The 21,575-nt window shown below is 34.8% G+C and overlaps 1 long non-coding RNA gene across 4 annotated transcripts in view; it reads left to right on the top strand.

Moving 5' to 3' along the window:
* LOC140611666 (uncharacterized) overlaps positions 1 to 21,575 on the top strand; it is a 212,324-nt gene that overhangs the window by 167,630 nt on the left and 23,119 nt on the right. For all 4 annotated transcript variants that reach the window (XR_012012776.1, XR_012012778.1, XR_012012775.1 and 1 more), the window contains exon 3: positions 3,557 to 3,751. This is a non-coding gene — a long non-coding RNA (uncharacterized lncRNA). The remainder of the gene's footprint in view (positions 1 to 3,556; positions 3,752 to 21,575) is intronic.

Raw genomic sequence — 21,575 nt, 5'->3', positions numbered from 1 at the left:
ATCTCAAATATGGAAATAAGAGAAAGAAGAAAGAAGAAAGAAAAGAAAGAAGAAAGAAGGAAGAAGGAAGAAGGAAGAAGGAAGGAAGGAAGGAAGGAAGGAAGGAAGGAAGGAAGGAAGGAAGAGAAAGAAGAAAGAAAATTGAGCAGCGCATACCTCAATGTTATTTGGGGATTAAGGCCAGCTAGGTTTTTCTAGTGTAATGCACTTAGTTCATTTCGCTGCTTCCTAGTGGTTAAAAATCACAAACTTAATAGAGACTTGTTCCTTTTTTTTTTTTTTTTTTAAAGATTTTATTTATCCATGAGAGACAGAGAGAGGCAGAGACATGGGCAGAGGGAGAGGCAGGCTTCCTGCAGGGAGCACGATGTGGGACTCCATCCCTGGACTGAAGAATCATGCCCTGAGCTGAAGGCAGACACTCAACCACTGACCTCCCCTCCCCCAGAGTCCCAGGGGACTTGTTCTTTTAATTTTTGCTCTATTGAGACACAAATATTTATACCTAGTTGAAATAAACAACCTCACAGATTCATGACCCTGCTGTAATCCATCAGTTTTATATCTAAGTCAGCCATCATATCCTAACATTCTTTTTTTTAATAACTTCTAAATATGCCAGCTTCTCAGATGTATTTTGTGTCATTTAAATACATTGTACTGGTTGCTTCCTTAATTAATTAGTTAAATAACCTCTTTAAAGTATATTCATTTTCTATTTGTTTGCAAGCCTTGATTTTAATTTTCTAAAAAATTACACTATTAAAAATCAGGGATCAGGTATATTTGACCTCCTGGAGATCCACATACTTAGGGCACTGAAATCAACTGTCCAGACAAATATCTCTGCCCAATATCAAAGGACATGAAACATTTCTACCATTTTTAATTCTTAAGAAAGGAGTTGAGAATTTACCGTTAGTATCCTATGCTTTATTCAATCTCGAATAGGAATTTGTAATTTTCATGTGGTCTAGGAAACTTAGACATGAGAAACTGAAATAAAAATTAGTCTAAAGTCAGTATTTCCCATGAGTTATGTAGCATTATATAAGATGCAATTAAAAATATAAATATATATGTATTATTTTTTTTCTGGAGAAATAATCTATCATCCCAAAACACAAGGAATTGCCACAAGGGAAAAAAATTACATCTAAAACTCTATTCAGAATAAATTTACAAACAAAGATTGCAAAACATAAAATTGAAAATAATTTATTGGGCAGCCTGGGTGGCTCAGCGGTTTAGCACGGCCTTCAGCCCAGGGTGGGATCCTGGAGACCCAGGATCGAGTCCCTCGTCGGGCTTCCTGCATGGAGCCTGCTTCTCCCTCTGCCTGTGTCTCTGCCTCTCTCTCTCTCTCTCTGTCTTTAATGAATAAATAAACAAAATCTTCAAAGAAAATAATTTATCATTAGTGAAAATTAGAAGAAAAACAGCAGGATTATAAGGATTCATGATAATAACTAAATTATCTAAGAGAAATTCGGAAATAGATCTAATATATAATATATTTAAACATAATATTTATATGCTTATATATAATATTATGTTTACACATATATTATATAATGGGTAAATATATAATTACACTTATAACTCTATAATGTGTAAATACATTAAAAAGAATAACAAAATTTGGTAAATAAGACATCTAAAAACACAAATTAGTGAATTAAAAAACTGTTAAATACAGATGAAGAAAGAATAAGAAGAGCAAAGATATATTACAGAGAAGTGAATAAAATTACAAAAGATATATTGAGATGTTCTAAAGAACATTTTTGGATATTTCAGGTGCAATTCAAAAGGAGTTTTCAATAAATCATTAAATAAAAGAAGTCCCATTTCAAAATTTTGACAAGTTTTGAACAGTGAAAGAAAATAAATCCAGCGATCCCTGGATGGCTCAGTGGTTTGGTGCCTGCCTTCCGCCCAGGGCATGGTCCTGGAGATCCGCGATCGAGTCCCGCCTCAGGCTCCCTGCATGGAGCCTGCTTCTCTCTCTGTTTCTCTCTCTCTGTGTCTCTCATGAATGAATAGATAAAATCTTTAGAAAAAAAGAAAGAAAATAAATCCAGAACAAGCATCACATCTGTTTAGAGAATCTTAAAGAAAAAGAAAAGGTAGTTCACCATAAAAATAAAATAAAGAAATTCAATGCAGTGGAATAAAACTTTAAAGTGCAAAATAATATAATTAAATAGAAAATACTAAATACAGTAGTGCAAGTGAAAAAAAGAAGCAAAAGATACATTTTCGATTATCAAAAGTTTTAAGAAATTACAACTCTTAGGCTTGCTCATGAACTATTATAAAATATAATATTGGAACAATGAAAAAAGAGCTAAAAAGAAAAATATGCAGGAAGAAAGCAGTAATGGTATATATAAGAACTGGTAAATATCAGGGCAAATCTAAATTATCATTGACTATTAGAAAACTATAATACTAATAATAGTAACAACTTGTAAGGGTAAAATATGTTATAGTGCAAATAACTTAAAAATATGGTTAATAATAATTATTAGGTATTGAATATTTAAAATAAGTTAATAACACATATTGTATATTTAAAATTTGCTAAGATACTAGATCTCAAGTGTTCTTACCACAGGAGGGAAAAAAAAGGTAAACATGAAGTGAAAGGTAGGTTAATTAGATTTGATTGTGGTATGGTAATCATGTCACACAAAGTGTCGTACAGTTACACAGAGAAGAAGAGAAGGCCATGTGAGGATAGAAGCAGAGTTTGGGGTTAAGCAGTCCCAATCCAAACAATGCCTGTGGCCATTTGAAATTAGAAGAAGCAGAGATATACCTCTAGAGCTTCTGGAAAGATAGTTACCTAACTACACCTTAATTTTGACTTCAGACCTCCAGAATTGTGAGAAAATATGTTTCTGTTGCTTTAAGCTACCAAGTCTGTGGTGAGTTGTTGGCAGCCCTCATAAACTTATATGCTGGGACTGAGTAGATAGTCAATAAACACTGATTATAAATCCATAGTAATTATACAGGGTGACATTGACTCAGAGATGAAGAATTTGGCCATCGAAGCATAACGGAGAAATCATAAATAGATACAAGACTTTGATATCTCTTTTTAAAAGATTTTATTATTTATTTATTTATTTATTTATTTATTCATTCATTCATTCATTCGAGACACAGAAAGAGAGAGAGAGAGAGAGAGAGAGACAGACAGACAAAGAAAGAGACAGAGAGAGGGGCAGAGACCTAGACATAGGGAGAAGCAGGCCCCATGCAAGGAAACTGATGTGAGACTCGATCCTGGATCCTGGGATCACACTCTGAACCAAAGGCCGACAGTCAACTGCTGAGTCACCCAGGCATCCCAAGACTTATGTATATATTTCTTATCAACTAGGAAAATTGCTATTAAAAATAGTTAATGTAAATCCCAACATCATACTAACTCCAAATGTGAAAAACATATTGTTCCAGTTTTAATGAAAATATAAAAGATATTTTATCTAATGAAATTGAGTTTTTAAACTAATCACATTGTCATTCTTACTTTACCATTCAGTGCTTGAGAAAGACTCCCCTGGTTGGTGAGCCATGAGAGAACAAGAACTCAAACGTTTATATGGTGGGAAAATAAATTTATATAACTATTTTGATAAGCAACTTGGCAATACCTAGAAGGATTGAAGATTTGCACATACCCAAAGTTTCAAAACCCCCTGCCTGCTGTTCGTCTATCCTACAGAAACTCTAGCAGGTATGAGCAAGAAGATCATGAATATCCATTACAGCACTGTTTTTAATATTATTATTAAATATTATTAAAATTGTTCTTAAACATTTCTTAATATGAAAATGCTTTCTATAATTTATTTGATGAAATCCCATAGAGAATCTTAACAAAAGTAAATATTCAAGTGTGATCAGGACGGGGTCTCAAAAATATAATAGTGAGATTAGAAAGTCCATTTCAAGTGATACATAGAAAACCATATTTATTTTAATTTTGAAGATATAAACAACATTGTGTGTTATATATAAACATTCTCTATATCTGTATCTTTATAAATGTTGTGCTGTTAAAAGTACAAAAATATGCAAGTAAACTTCAAATTGAAGCTATTAGTTATCTCTGGTAATGTTTCTTATAGTAAAATCTTGCTTATGGTTATATAGCTGTACCAAAAGGTGTTTTTTTTTTTCTTTTCTGTCACATTTGAAATATTTCATATTTGGAAGTGGAGATTTTTAATAATATATTGGTTTGCAAAAGGAAGAATAGATGACTGGCATATTTTGTTATGCATTAATGCACTACTGAAGTAATCATCTATTCTATTCTGTTAAAATTCAGTGGAAATTCGTTGAAGGTTTGTGAACAGAATCATAATTTGTAATGTAATTGAGAGAATCGTGTAAGATCAAGTGGAACAGGTATGTTTAGAAGGAAGGAGGACAAAATTACTGCAATTTTGATATTTGAGGTGACACATGATGGTACTGGAAAACAAGGAAACCTCATGAAAAATAATATGTAAAAGAGACATAAATAATTCATCAATTGACTCAATGTATCTGATAGATGGAAACCATGGTAATAACAATGGTTGACATGGGGAAGACAGGGACGCAGAACTTTTTGAATATAGACTTAATAAGTTCTGCTTTGATATCTTTAAAGGGAATTTCCATTTTCAAATAAAGTATATTTGAGAAAAATATATAAAATTACTATGGAATTGTCAAAAATGAGAATTGAAGTATGAAAATGGATGTGGGTAGAAAGAAAGAACTTTTAGAGATACAAAATGCCTTCTTCCTGATAGTATTCTCTCTTCTTAAACTCCAAGATTACTTCTGAAACATAGAAGGAACAAATGCTATCAGTGTATCAAACTATAATTTTTCAGTAATTAAATTACTATACTTCCATGAGGTAACAGGGTGACAGGCAATGAGGAGGGCACTTGATGGGATGAGCACTGGGTGTTATAGTACATGTTGTCAAATTGAATTTAAATTTTAAAATGATAAATAAATAAATAAATAAATAATGAATGAATGAATGAATGAATGAATAAATATATAATTACTATACTTCCTTTATATATCTTTCAGGACTTGTTCCAATGGTTCTCATTGATACCCTGACACTCAACTTCTTTTTGTATGGCACAAAATTGTGGGGATGCAGGGATGGGCAGGGGGTTGAGGTTTAAAAACCATCCATATAACAACAATCAGGGAGTTTAATTGAAATAAGAATTATTCTGTTTTAGCTTCCATTCTTCCTTAGAAGCTCTAATATCTTCAATTAACATGAAAAAAAATTTTCTTAACGTTGTAAAATGAATTACAAATAGAAAAAAAACACTGTGAAATACTGCAAACATAAAATGATTATTTGATTTAGTGGGTATAACTCACTAAATTTAGTTCTATAGTCAGGTAAAAGATTCAATGTTGTAAAGTTAACTCATTTTAAAATAAAGATGTATTTAGAAAAATCATTTTTTTTTATCTTATTGAAAGACTTTGAAGAAAAATTCTATGGTGATGTAAAATCATTATACAAAGCAACTATATTTTCACATATTGTAGCAATGATTATCACCTTCAAAACAATAACTATTGGGGCCCCTGGGTGGCTCAGTTGGTTAAGCCTCCGACTTTTTTTTTTTTTTTTTTTTTAATGTATGATAGTCACAGAGAGAGAGAGAGAGAGGTAGAGACACAGGCAGAGGGAGAAGCAGGCTCCATGCACCGGGAGCCCAACGTGGGATTCGATCCCGGGTCTCCAGGATCGCGCCCTGGGCCAAAGGCAGGCGCCAAACCGCTGCGCCACCCAGGGATCCCAAGCCTCTGACTCTTGATTTTAACTCACTCATGCCCTCAGGATCCTGAGACTGAGCTCCACGTTGGGATCTGTGCTGGGTGTCAAGTCTGCTTAAGATCCTCTCTCTTGTGGGAAATATCAGAAAGGGAGACAGAACGTAAAGACTGCTAACTCTGGGAAACGAACTAGGGGTGGTAGAAGGGGAGGAGGGTAGGGGGTGGGAGTGAATGGGTGACGGGCACTGGGGGTTATTCTGTATGTTAGTAAATTGAACACCAATAAAAAATAAATTAAAAAATAAAAAAAAATAAAAAAAAAAAAGATCCTCTCTCTTCCTCTCCTTCTGCCCCCTACCTAAAACAAGCAACCAAACAAAAACAATAACTATTTCCACTGCCACATCAATTTTATGATTGGTATCCTAATTTAATTTAAGGAAAGTTTATGAGCTAGAAGTCCCTGGATAAATAAAGGCGTACAGATGATGAGAATTTTTCTAAATCTGTAGATAAAAAGTTATAATTAAAGAATTCAGATTTTTAAAAATCTCAATTTTGGCTTATTGGGAAAAATAAAAACTGGTTATATATGTCCTCAGCCTCATAGGTCAGGAAAAAATATTAAATATAGGTATACTTTGTAGATAGGACAAATGCACTTTAATGAATCACAATTTCTACACTAATAAAATATATGCGTATTCATTATACCTCCCAATGCAAGTGACAATACTTCAAGATCATCTTTATTCTTCCTTCCTTCCTTCCTTCCTTCCTTCCTTCCTTTCTTTCTTTCTTTCTTTCTTTCTTTCTTTCTTTCTTTCTTTCTTTCTTTCTTTCTTTCTTTCTTTCTTCTATTTTTAAGTGAGTGCCATGCCTGGTATAGGGTTTGAACTCACAACCCTGAGATCAAAACCTGAGCTAAGATCAAGAATCAGATGCTTAACCGACTGAGCCACCCAGGTGCCCCCAAATGCAATGTACTGTAAAATAACTGATGAGGATTATTTCTGAGAGACAAGACTTAATGGAGAAAAAAATGAGAAAGAGTATAAATATCAGAGTATGGAGGAGAGTAAAAAGCCAATACTCCAGGGAAGAATACAAACAATAAAAAACATACATATATTGTATTTTCCATCATTTGATATAATGTTATGGTCATAAAATACAGCTTCAGAGTTCTTCACTTTAATTTTACAGAAAGATGGGGTCCAAGATCCCTGACTTTGAATCTGGGAGGACCCATGACTCCTTAAAGTACTACAGCATCAAAGGAGCAAATACTATATCACCTTTGAGGGCTGATCAGAATGTGCTTTGTGACTTCTTCTGGCCCTTTCAGAGCTGTCACTCGTGAGGTGACGCTGAGAGAAACCCAAGCTATCTGGAAAGACCTCGTATATGTCTGACCGACAGACCTAGATCATGTCTGGTTTCAAATGTTCCAAGCCACGTGCCAGATATATGAGTAAAGAAGCAATCTTGGAGTGGACTTTTCAGTTCCAGCTGTCCCAGCCCCAGCTATCTGAGCCACCTCCAGGTGCATATGCCTCCCCTCGTGAGACCCTTTTATTGAGACAGACAAGAGCCATCCCCATTGTGCCTTTTTCTGAATTCCTCACCTATAGAATCTGTGGCTATGATAAAAGCCTCCTGGTTTATTCCAATCAGCTTAAGATGGATTTATTACTCAGCAATATTACTGGAATAGAAAACCTTTTCATTATTCCCTACAAGTCTCTACATAATCTGGCATCTGCTTATCTCTTCAATATTTCTTCCAATTTCTTTCTCAATCCTTATAGTGGAATTAATTGAGTTTTGTTTTCTGATCCACCAACAGACCAGTGCTTTTTACACATTAGATTAACTGCACTATTAATTTTTTAAAAAAGAATGTTATTCTCATGAGATTTTTACAAAGCTGGTAAATTATTTTCCCCCAAATACCCTTATCTGCAAATATCACCCACTAGATTACATTTCATGATACCCTTTTCGTAATCACTTCGTCTTCCTCTCCTCCTCCACTTAGTCGTTTCTGGCATATTTATCATATTTAAAGAAGAGGTCAAAATCTACAGTTATCTATTTATTTACTAGCTCTGATCTGCTTCCACTTACTTTCATGCAATCAAAGAGTTCCAGGTTATTCAGTTTACCACATTATTCTAGTGGCTTAAATATCATCTTGCTCATACCAGTCACTTAATAAATATTTAATTTTATTAAATTATTCATTTAATAAATACATTCAATATTTATTGAATGAACAGAACTCTGTACTCAATCTAATATCATCTTCAGACTGAATCTGTAAGTATTAGTATTAGTTTCAGTTAGAATAAAGTTCAGCCATAAGTAACATAAGAATGCATATATAAGTACCTTAACATACAAAGGGTTTATTTTCTCCTATGAAAGAAGCAGGAGAACGTAGTTTAGAACTGGGAGAAAAACAGTGGACCTGTGACATTGAAGGATCGAGTTGTAGCCACACAATGACAAACACAATGACATTATTAGCGTGTCCTTAGAGTGAGGTGTCATATACAGTTGCATTTCTGTAGCACCTTGAGGCATTATGTCCACATTCAATGCAAGAAATGAGGAAACACTGAAGTAGCAAAGGACAAAGGACCAAAGACATACAAGTCAAGTTGGTGCTGTTTTAAGGCTTTCCTGGAAACTTCACTTTGTGACATCCACTAACATGCCACCTGTTCTAAACGGCCACATCCACCAACACGTGAATATTTTAGCTTACTAGATGAAAAACTGGACAAGAGAAAAGTTTATGAATAGCTTTTGTTTAGCCCATCATATATCAATAGTGCCTGACAAGAGATTGCCATTGTTTTATGTATCAAATAATGAACATGCAAGGTGGCTAATTAATTCACTTTTCACAGTTACAGTAAAAAAAAAAAGAATATATATGTGTGTGTTTGTGTGTGAAAAATTGACCATTTCTTCTGACTGGATTGTAAAAGCCAAGTCAGCCTTCACATCTAGGAAATGTTAGTAGTGATAGTAATAGCCATGGTTTACTGACTTTTTCCTATGTAGCGATTACTATATAAACTTATTTCTGTTCAAGATGTCATTTAATCTACCCCTCTAGAGTCTATATTAATATCTCTACTTTATTAATGAGGAAACCAAATGAGGTTCAAAAATTTGCTCTTAATTTTACACAGTTAATCAGCAACACAGTTGGAATTTGATTCCAGACTCATGGAATGACAAAGTCCTTTATGTTAAATGTAAACCTTAACCAACAGGAAGGGGTGCACAACCATGGCTGGTTGCCATGGCAAAAGAATGCCAGAGAAAACAGGCAAGATACTGAGCTATCCAGCCCTATAAGGAATGGATATTTACCAAGAAAGTGCTTTTCACAACTCCCCTAAAAAATTGCATATATGTATGATCCATTTCATGAAAAATATTTTTACCGTATTTGCCATACATAAAAAAGATCATATGGACAAGCTGCTAATATTCTGCAAGTGCAATCCTGGGTGGGGGAAAAGATTTCCACTGTTAAATATACTTTTTTTTCAATACTAACTTAAATACAAAGAGATTGCTTTGCCTTCTAACTTAATATGCTCTTTGTGAATCTTCAAGAGGAAGCTAAATTATATAATTCCCCCAAATTTATTAAATGTGAATATCATTTTTGCCTTTCATACTATGCCAAGAAACTAATGCCCCCAAGAAACACTGTATAGAACAGTTGTGTTTTGAGATCATTAACAACATGTTCTTGATTTTTCAGAAGCTATTCTTGGTTCATAATCCTTTATGGACTTTATGGGCTTTTATGGACTTTTTTACAACATTGGTGCTTCTAACCATAAATGAGCAGAATGCTTTTGAGGACCAAAAAGTAAACTCTTGGGGAATTTGACCTAGAGACCATGATCACAAATTTGAGCTACTTCTCTGTATTTGCCAGGGAGCACCATAGAAGTTAAAGTATCCAAGTGCTCATATCCTTGAATTTCCTCCTACGTATTCCTGGGTTCTAATACATAGGGTGCTAACTCATACCATTACTTCTGGGGCTTCCAAAGGAATGTTCATAACCCTTTGTCACCCACAGAATTCCAAAGTCCAAAGTAAACTGTACTTATTAGTTCAAGGTCACTTGGGGAAATGTTTAAAACCTGAAGAAGACTGAAGAGTCCACCAAAGCACAGAATCTGTTGTTATTTGGTGGAAATTTTCAAACGAGCCTCATTTATATCTTGAATGCTATTTAAAACCCTGCACAGCTTTTATGTCTTTGTTATTGCCTTTTTTAAAATAAAGATTTTATTTATTTATTTAAACAAAAAGAGAGAGAGCATAAGCAGGGAGAGCAGCAGAGGCAGATCCTGGGACCCTGGGGTCTTGTCTTGAGCTGAAAGCAGATGCTTAACCAACTGAGGCACCCAGGACCCCTTTTATTATTGTCTTAAATCACTTATATCATAATATCATGCAGGGAAAAAAGCCTTAAATGAATAAGCTAAATAATAATTATCTGAGAACTTCATAATTATTTTTTAAAGATTTTATTAAAAAATAAAAAAAAATAAATATCTTATTTACTTATTTGAAAGAGAGAAAGAGAGTGCAAGCAAGATAATACAGGCAGGAAGAGCAGCAGAGGGAGAGCGAGAAGTAGACTCCCCATTGAGCAAGGAGCCAGCCACGAGGCTGGATCCCAAGACCCTGAGATCATGACCTGAGCCAAAGGCAGACATGTAACTGACTGAGCCACCCAGGTGCCCGGAGAATCTCATAATTATATTTAATAATGTAAGAATTTTAAAGTATTTTCTATCAGTTTTTCAAGAATTTTTAAATTAATTATTTTATAATTTAATGAAAGGAAATTTAAAAAATATTTTTTTTTTATTTATTTGAGGGAGAGAGAGAGGGAGAAAGAGCAGGAGCAGATGAAGGGACAGAGGAAGAGGGAGGAGCAGACTCCCCACTGAGTGCAGAACCCACTCCAGGCTCTATTCCAGGACCCTGAGAACATAAGCTCAGCTGGGATCAAGAGTGGGGTGCTCAGCTAACTCAGACACCAAAGTGCCCCAAAAGACATGGATTTTTAAAGGTTCTCTTGAACGTCAAAAATCAATGAAATTTCTAGACATATGATGAATTATTCTTAGAATATATGTGGATAGAGTAAATCTCATTTATTTCATTATTTACAACAGATCTCTCTTCTGAATCTGAATGATCATAAAAGGATATTTTTTTCCAGTTTGCTTTTACTGTTTCAAAATATGATATGCTTGAAATTATGTCTGTCAGTAGGTAGTTTAATAATAATTAAAAAAACTAAAAACTAAATTTTTCATTATTTTATTTTTTTGTTAATTTTAATATGATCATAAAGATTAATCAAGGCAGACTATTACCTAAAGGAGATTAAAGGGGAGATCAGATAATATAGAAATAACTTTTATGGGGAAAAAAGTAGAATGTGAAGCCAGAGGACAATTTGCATATAAAATTCCTGAAAAGTAAAGGAAGAACAGAGTATTTCAGTTGGGGGAATTAGGAAAGTTTCTTTGAAAGAACTGACTCTTAAACTAGTTCTTGTATAGACTAAACATAATGAAAAACCAAGCAAAAGATTTGAACAGCCTTCCTAAATTAGAGGAAATACAGATAATGATGAACAGATCAAATAAATCTAATATCACTAATCAGTTAAATGAATTAAAACTAAATACCATTTTTCCCTCTATCAGACTAGCAACATGAAGAATTTTAACAAGGTTTTTGAAGATGTAGAGAAATGAGAAACTATGTGGTATAAATATATAACTGGGAATTGCTTTAGAGTACAATTCTTATGTATTCTACAGTCGATAAATAATAAATATAGGGCTTAGCCTTTCCACTTTGGAAATACGTTGTAGATAATTATGCAAAAATGTCAATTGCAGTATAGCACTGCAATTGGAAGAACTTTAAATATCCATCAGGATAAGAATGGCTAAACAAAAATGGTTTATTCATTATGCAGACTACAATGCTGCCATTTTGTATAATGGTTAATGACTTGGTCTCTGAAAACAGAGCTATCTCGATTTAAATCATTTGTTCCCTGTATCGACCTTGAGCAAAGAACATACTCTTTTCTACCTCTTCTGTAAAATGGAGTAAAAGAATCATTGGTTTCATTGGTTTGTCATGATGATTGAGATAATCCGTGTACCACACTTAAGGCCCAGTGCACGGTAAGCACTCAGATACATATGTCTAATATTTTTAATTTTATTAACCTTAATCTTAGTGTTAACCTCATGATAATATTTCTAAGGTATATTACTGAACAGAAAAAAAAAGAACATTTTAAACGGACCCATATCGAGCACATCATTGAGAGCATACTCACAAAAGCTAACTGTGCATATTTTCAATAGGCAAATGTACATGCATTTATAAATGCATTGAATATATTAGGAAAAAATACACACCAGACTGGAAACAATGATCATCCCTGAAAAAGAAATTGGTTTCAGTACTATTCAATGAGGCTTCAACTGTTCTCGAAATGTTTTAATTGACTATAAGGAGAATGTATTATTTATGCAATTAGAAGAATTTACACATTAAATAGTAAGTGGCTGATTGAAACCTGTTAAAACTAATGGGGATGGGCTGCACATGGGTAGTAATGTATTCAGATAATGAGAAATCATGGTCTCCTTCAGATGTGTAGGCAGTTTTAAGTGGTACAGTTCCTTTGGATGAGATAATAATTATTACGTTAAATAACGAGAGGTTATTTCTCAGCACAGAAAAGATACCAGTGTTTCAAAGCTTTCATTGTTAAGTTATCTGCAAAAGCATGTCACCTATCTCTACTCCATTTTATTATTCCAGCTACAGGAGAGCATTCCTCTCTTTACTTACTCTTCAGTGATCTAACGCCAATAACACCAGTCTACTGAAACGACAGACAAATATAACAAAAAGCACATTAAAGAGTCAAACATCACCATGTAATAGATATAAAAACACCTTATTAACATTTTTATAACACTCTCAACTGAAATAAACAGACCACTCTCAATTTTAACATCTGGTTCCCAACAATTCTTATTTGGGTGATAACTTTTTAAAAAACAAATGCTGGGCATCTTTCATCAACTTTTCATCAAGTAACAGCTGTTCCCTTAGAACAAAATGTATGCATGTTGGAAGTGTTACTGATGTTCACTTCTGTTTAGTTCTGTGTGAAAAAGCTTTACGTTGGGTGCAATTCAGCAAGACAAATGGCTTCAGATGTTTTGAATGGATGCCATAGCACTACTTTGAAATGCAGTTCCTTGTGATTTTTAGAATATTTCCAGCCACAATTCTTACATTCAAATTTTATATTCAAATTACAGATGTAAGAATACACGTTTCCTCAGGACAAAGGTATTTCTGTTTTCGTGTGCTCTTGGGCATCTTTAGGTCATCTATTATATCAATCATTTGTCTTCATAAAGTTGGTTGGGAACAATTACTTACTATATCAAGGCATAGCCAATATTCATGAAAGAAATAAGATATGGTACTTATATTCTTGAATGCATTTCCACTAGATTCCCTTAGGATAATCCTGTTTCAACTTAAGCTATTAAAATTTTTACTGAATTCAAATCACCTCATCATGCTGGAACATGTGGAGACAAATACCACAGATGTTTGCCGGAAGGTTCAGCATATTTAAAGGCAACTTAATTATAGGACGCTATGAAGTTCTCCCAATTAATTTGGAGCTAAATATTCTACATCTGCTTAGTCTTAAAAAACTTAAAAAAATATTTGCTTTTCACATGATTATATATTTGGTCATGGGTTAAAATTAATGTATGTCACATTATTAAACTGAATTAAAACATATTCTTTGTTTTTATAGTGTTTATTATAACTTTAAAAAATATAAGTCTCTGCTAATATATTGTTTTGTCATCTACTTATTTTATGTTGTATTGCATACACTCCTAAAATTTCTTAGAAAAAAGTACTTAGAAACTTCATAGAACTTCTTAAAAATAGCATGGCATCTGAGCAATGAAGTTTGAATGGTGACTTTTTCTCTCATGAGACACAGTTTACTCTCTTGAGTTAGATACTTTAGCGAATGACACAAACTGTGTCTGGATTACTTTTTCATCTTATCACTTTAAACCATTTGACTTTTTGATCTGTCGTTTTTCTCATTTTTTTTGCACAACAGATATTCCAACATTCACCCACTTTTCAAATTATCTAGCCCACATCTGATTCCTAGCAGATGGACTTTGTCTTCTATATCCCACAGTTATATTACTTGCCACATTTTAAAGTTGACAATTTTAATTTATATAGTCTTTAGCTTTCTCCTTTCATCTCATCAGAAGAGGTGACACAGGAAAATCTTTTCTCCTATGTTCATAAATACATCTCCTTACACTGCCATTAGGATTTCATTGCATTACTTATATTTTCCTCTCTTAGATCTTTTAGTTTTACTTCTCTTTCTAGAGCATGTGGGCAAGATTAAAACTAAAGTAAAATCCCTCTTATGATCAAAGGCAGGTTTAGTCATCCAGGAGGAGGCAAATTACAGCCAATGGGCCAGATCATGGTTGCCACTTGTTTTGTAAATTAATTTTTGTTGGAACACAGCTATGCTGACCTGTTTGCATATGGCCTCTGGCACCTAATCACTACAAAGGCAGAGTTGAGTATTACAGCACAGACAGGATGACCCACAAACCTAAAATATCTCCTATCTTGTCCTTTGCAGAGAATGTTTACTAGCCCTTTTTCCAAGCCAAAGAACTTTAAGTTTCAAGAAACCTCATTTGCATTATTCCTTTCTCACTTAGAGTTTGTGGTTTTACTTTCCTAAAGACCCTCCTCCCGCCTTCCAAAATGAATATGCTCTAGACCCCACCAAATATGGATCCACCCCAGGTCCTGCCATATGATTTTCTCTACCTATTATTCTTTAGAATCATAGCCTTTCCCTAGACAGCTAGGCTTCTCAAAAGAAATCTTAAGTATTTACATTCTCATGCGAAGTAGTATTTATCCTTCTAGCCAGTTGGTTCCTCTAGCCTATATACTGTACCTTGGTTACTGAGAGATACTGTCAATTTTTTTTTTTACCTGACTTGCTATAGCTCATTTCATGAAATTCTGTCGTTTTAATTTTGCAATTTTATGTCCTAGTTCTCCTCATACATTCATAAGTCATATAGGTTCTCTTTCTTGTCTACTCTGAGCCATTCCTTTGCAATGGCATGATTCCTTGAGATAATACAAAATGATTCAATTGTGAAGTTAGACCTGCATGAATCTGAGATCTTACAGATTATCAAGGTTTACTAGCAATTTCAAGAATTCAAGTAATCATTAGACACTGACCAAACAAGGATTGGTTTAGATATTGTATTCTGATTCCCCAAGCTTTTGGTGTTTCCAGCAGAAATTCCCTTTGGCCAGGCAGAGTAAAGAGATTTTTAGGGAGATATGTGGATATTTTACTTACATGGAGAGACCTTCTCAGACATAATTTTTTTTTTTTATTATTTTACCAGAGAGTGGCATAGCATATGTAGCATATTCCAAGGAATCATGTCCCATAAATACATGGATCCCAGCTTTGTTAACCATAAGCAATCCTAAACAACAGGTCACATTCTGCTAAAAGCATTTCATAGATAATCACTCTTCTGTTGTCAGAAAAACATTCAGATTGATAGCCAGGAACTCTGTCAGTAGAATGTTTACACAATCACACTGGGTCACATGTCTTTGTGTCCTGGGAGGGCTTCTCCTCAGTAGGCAAGAATCACAGATTAGCTGTTGCTTTACTTCTTAATCCACCTTTAGCCTTTGGTCAACAGCTCAGGGCCAAATATTTCTGATATATTTCCATTATTTATCTTGTAAGACTTTTTGCAATATTTTGCTTATGCTGATTAACACTCAGATTTTGATTTGAACCATTCAATGGAGAGTAAGAATTCCTTCTACAAAGGATTTTATTTGCTAACATGTCTTTTGAACCATTTAAAACTCAATTACTTTTTTCCTCCATTAACCTCAATTATTTGAATTGATTTCTATGTATCTGTGGGGGTATTTAATTAAATATATATATTTTTTTAAATCAGTGTTCTTTTTTTATTATTTTGGAAAAACTAATTTCTGTTGATTTCACTTTAATTGAGGATCTTCCTACCAGCTCCTACAACATTTTCTCATTTGGGAATCATCCTCTAAATAAATATAAGTTAAATTCTGTCAATGGAATTATGAGCCATTATTTAGTTGTGACAAAAATATTGTGGTAATGCTTGACACACTTTGCATAAGTGAAAATGATATTCTTTCCCAGCAAAAGTAATTTTTCCTATATATCATATATTTCCACTAACTGAAGTGGTGAGTTAAAGTCCACATTCATTGAACTCTGTATTTTATATGATTCATGGACATAATCATATCCTGGATATATCCCAGGTTTTTACAGACACTGATTTACTGTTTTCATGTGTCACTATATAATAGTAGAATCCATTGATTCCTCATCCAATTCCCATGACTATCAAAGCATTATTCTTTGTCCATCCAATTTCACCAATTCCACAAGATGGAAGATAGACTCTTTTTTTTTTTTTTTTATTCAAATGACCTGGGCTGTTAGCAATGCTAAAGTTCACAATGTTCAGTAATAACTAGCCAAAACATATGCTAAAGCTTTCCCATGACTTTACTTCTTAGTTTGGCTTCTTGCTTCTTTAAGTCTTCTTAGCTCTTTTTGAATTCCTGCCCTATAATAAAGACATTATATTTCATAGTGATTAGAATATCCAATAGTCCTTCCTGAATGAAGGTGCAAACTTAATCCCAGCTTTTTTAATGAGCATAGAAGAGACATTATTCATTTGGCACATTCAATTAGAGATTTGTCTTCTACCCAGGCTGATTTCCTCCTTCAGATAGTCCTCTATAAACAAACTGTCTCTAGTGTCCTTATTTGAACTACCAAGTTGTTTGCATCATGATTATCAGGCTCCTGGAATAATATTTCAAGGAGATTCAATACCTATGATCAGCTCTTGTAATTCTTGCAAAATGCCTGTCACAGGGAGACTAGTCAGTGCTGATTAATTTGCCACATGTATTGTTGAGATTACACATTAATTAAATATGTATAGTTTTGTCTGCTCCCAAAAATACTGTGAGTCATGAGACTCCCAATCAAGTACATTCTCCCAATCAAGTATATTCTTCCAAATACGATATAGTTGTGTCATAAGGCACCCCATACATGTCTCTGTGTACCTCTGGAGGGGAGTTATTTGTAATTTCAGTACGACAAATCACATCCAAATGCACATTCCCTGAGGCTTTCTGGGTTCCATTTTTGCATTCTTTAAATTAATTCCATACACATTCACACCGATATGTTTAAAGGAACAGATGAGATCAAGCTGTGATATACCAAGTAGGCTGCCACTATCTGCTTTCCATCATACCCAGGGAGCTGTCTTAGCAATGTATTATCTTGATTTATGGCCACATGGGGTACAGAAATTCTGCTGTATGGCTTTTCCTGCTCTACACAATTAATTGGATTGGTAGTATTTTCTAAAAATAAATAAATAAATACATAAAAATCCTAGAAGGTAAACAAAGCCTGGGAATTGAATGATAAGTGTGCTCACTTACCCATAAGAGGGCACTACGTCATTTATTTTTTACCAAATTTTGCAAGTAGAACATTCAAATCAGTAGGAGTCCAATTTTCTTCTGCTGCTGAAAACAGGCCATGAGATATCTACCAATGTTGGCTATTTGGAGGAGAATAGCAAAAGATAGTCAAATATACCCTCTCAGTGAGCTGCCTGTCTGGAAATATTGTGGTGGCTTCCCTCCATACTAATGTAATCTGCTTATGAACATTTTTCCCATCTGCTATAATTTCACCCTATTTTCAAACACTTCCTCCCCATATCAGGTTTTGCGATGCCAACACAGAATGTTTATACACATAGCCAATAACAAGAGGCTTGCTAGCACATACAAACAAATGTTTTAGGGTTTGACAGACCTCAGTGGATGCCTCCTCTGCTTGGTCATGAAGCTGCATTCACCAGGAGCCGTATTTTGACTACATAGGGGGAAGTAAAGACACCCCCCCAAATTACCTTGTGCAACATGGATTCTCAAATTCAGTGTCATGGATATCACACCTTGGTCCCTGACATAACTTTCCTCTGGCATACATAATTTTTAATTCGGGTTTGGGACCACCATTAGAAGTGAAACAACAAACTTTTAGAGGTAGGAAAGATATGTTAATTAATTCTACCTCATTATTAGCTCATGATCCAGTGGATTTTGTGACCTAATTCTCATTAATTTCAGGACACATTGATTTAACTAAATGAATAATTTTTGAGCAAGAGGCCTTTCACTTACATTTTTCACTGGGTCACATAAATTATGTAGTTTGTCTTACCTGTTGACATTGGCTGATTCATCCTGAGCAGTGACATGTGTCTTTCAAATGGATCATAGTAAATGGGTGCCAGAGGCAAATTCTGGGCCAAAATCCTGAGGATTTTGACTTAGAGTCTCCACTTATTTTTTCCAAAAAGGCTCCAGTTTGAGTAATTTCTAGTATCTGATTGATTGCCTTGGATCATAAGGAGCTAATGTTACTGTCTGTGCTATCACCTACTATAATACTTATAATACGTGTACCTTTAGTGGCTTAAATAGTGTTCCACTTGAATTTATGCCTGCTCAGAACCTTGGGATGTGGCCTTATTTGGAAATAGGATTTTTTGTAGACGTAATTAGTTAGTATGAGGTTACATTAGATTAGGGAGGGCGCTACCTCCAATGACTCCTGTTGTCCTCATGAAAAGAGGAGAGGACACACAAAGGAGTGTGATGTGAGAATGGACACAGGGATTGGAGTGATGTGTCTGTAAACTAAGGAACACCAAGGATTGCAGGGAGTACCAGCCTCTAGGAAGACACAGGAAGTATTCTTTACTAAAGCTTTCAGAGGGATATGACCCTGTCAACACCTTCATTTCAGATTTCTAGCCTCCAGAACTTTAAGAGAGTAAATTTCTATTGTTTGAAGTGACCTGATTTGTGGTAATTTGTTACAGCAGCCCCAGGAAACTATTACACTGTCATGTTCTCATTCAGAATTGTTTCCAGTGACTGTAAATAGGGGTAAACAAGATTCCAAGATGAGGAATAATCTTGCCAATATCTGAGTTTATTACTTAATAGTAGGTCCTATAAGAGACAAATTACTTCTTATAGTTTAGAGAATGCTCCTGGTTCCTCCATTATAATCACCAGGAATTTTACACATCAGGCTGTGCCTTGAATTATACTTGGATTTATGAGCCAGCTTCTGTTTGCAATATAGCTATCACCCTTCACCACTCTCCCACTTCTTCCTCTGAGAAGAAATGATTGTGATAGCATCAGTGTAGTATATGAACTTTTGTTATTGCTTATTAATCCTCCTTTACTAGATTATAGCATTGTGCTACTGAATTAAAGCAAATCTATGATAAGGCAGTAAAAATGCATTGTTTTCATTCCATACGATTTAAATGGTGAATAACTGGAATACAAAAATCAGGATTGGGGAGCCCTGGGTGGCTCAGTGGTTTGGCGCCTGCCTTCTGACCAGGATATGATCCTGGAGTCCTGGGATGGAGTCCCATGTTGGACTCCCTGCATGGAGCCTGCTTCTCCCTTGGTCTGTGTCTCTGCCTCTCTCTCTCTCTCTCTCTCTCTCTTTGTGTGTCTCTCATGAATAAATGAATAAAATCTTTAAAAAAAATCAGGATTAAAGAAAAGATGGTAGCCAGGTATGTAATGGTGTATGGGGCCAGGCCCATGGTTATATCACTTTCAGAGTCATACAGGGAGAGGGCTATGTTTAGGAAGGTGCTAAGATCAGTTTAATACACGATTGTAGCTGTCCTGAAATTCTGAATGACTTCTGAGTAAGGGGCCCTGTATTTTCATTTTACTCTGCTTGTGAATTATGTAGCCAGTTCTCATGACATAAGAATGCCTCTCAGCCTCCTTTATTTCTGGCACGGCTGTCATCATATCAAGTGTAGCTGAAGCCTTCAGATGAACCACCTTAACACCCTCCTGTTAACTCCCAGGAATTGTCTATCTTACATACTGACCGGTCAGAACTATTAAAAGGGAGTAAATAGAAGAAAAGTTTCTTTTCTCAACAACATACTTAATTAGAAGTCTCTTATTGCCCCCTGGAATGTTGCAATGCTTAATGTTTACCACTGAGGAGAGTTTGGGCAATTCCATAGAATCCCATTTATCATGGCTAATTAAAACTTGATGAAGACTAGCCTTAGTCACTCTGCTCTGTGAAAAGGGCAAGGATGACAAAGCTCAGTTTGTACATATCAATTCTAATTGTATGTTCATGGAAAGGCAGTGCACCCACGTAATCGTCTCTGTAATCACGCATTTCAGTTTGTAACTCATCTACTTTTCCTCCCTCACGCTCTTTTCATACAATCCAGGGTCCACCTTAGAACAGGTGTGGGTAACCATCCATATCTCCCACAAGGGTTAATGTGCTTTCCACTCTCTGTTCTAACAACCCACAAATAGTTCCCATACCATCCCAAGGTAATTCACTTAAAATATTACATGTGGTCTTAGAGCCTCGACTGGGGTTGAATGAACAGATTTTAGATCCTAACTCAGTCTTTTTCAAATTCCTTCTGGTTTTAACTGAGGGAGTTAAATCCAGCCTCCTGTTCAAGAATATGCTTGTGGATAGCTGTGGGTCTCTAGTACTTCTCCACTTCATTCAAAAGTTGATAATGCACTATTAGTTCCTTTTTGGGAAATCTTTTAAAGTCCACTTTTTTGAAAACCTTATTTACTGTTTTTTTTTTTTTTTTTTTCAAAAGGAAATAATTTTAGAGGGGCTTTTACTTCTTATTTCTAATTTTTCCCACTGTGCTTATAAATTTTTGTTCCACATAGTCCCATGTGTAGTAGTTAAACCTGAATGTCTATCACTGGCTTGTTTGTTTGTTTATTTATTTATTTATTTATTTAAGGTGGGAGTGCTTCCAAGGACACATAATGATCCTAGGATCTGAGAGTGTCACCTGGCCCCGTTCACTGTAACATAGTTCACCAACTATGTCAATAGCATTAGCTAAGGTGTTATCTCTGGATAATGGAAAGCCTGTCTAAGGTCACTTGACTTGTAACATTCCTCTCATAGAAAAAAGAGTATCCTGTGGGGGGCTTGTGGGAGGGTTTTATAATCGTGTTTCAGTATAAGCCTGACAAATCCTGCTTCAATCATGGCAGTAGATGGGCTGTCATAATATCTGGAAACATCTTTTCAAGAGTTTTTTGGTCTCTTAATGATTATTGATGAACCAGAACAATCTCTCTCATGTGATGATAATTGAATTATGATTTTAAGAGTCCATGCCCTTCCGAGGAGACATGAGAATACTCCAGGAAGCTACAGAAAGATAAAACCTTCCAGTAAAGAAAATCTAGTCTTACAAATTTCCACCCACTACCATTTCCTCCACTAGTAAATGTTAGACCTTTACAGAGTAGCTAGTCATGTCAGTTAAAGAATTTTCTAACTTCCTGTTGTTCTTGTGCTCTGCTCTTTGCTACCAGATGCC

This window comes from Canis lupus, chromosome 20 (assembly GCF_048164855.1).
Source record: "Canis lupus baileyi chromosome 20, mCanLup2.hap1, whole genome shotgun sequence".
In the NCBI taxonomy this organism is placed as follows: Eukaryota; Metazoa; Chordata; class Mammalia; order Carnivora; family Canidae; genus Canis; species Canis lupus.
This window is presented reverse-complemented; position numbering and strand designations above follow the sequence as displayed.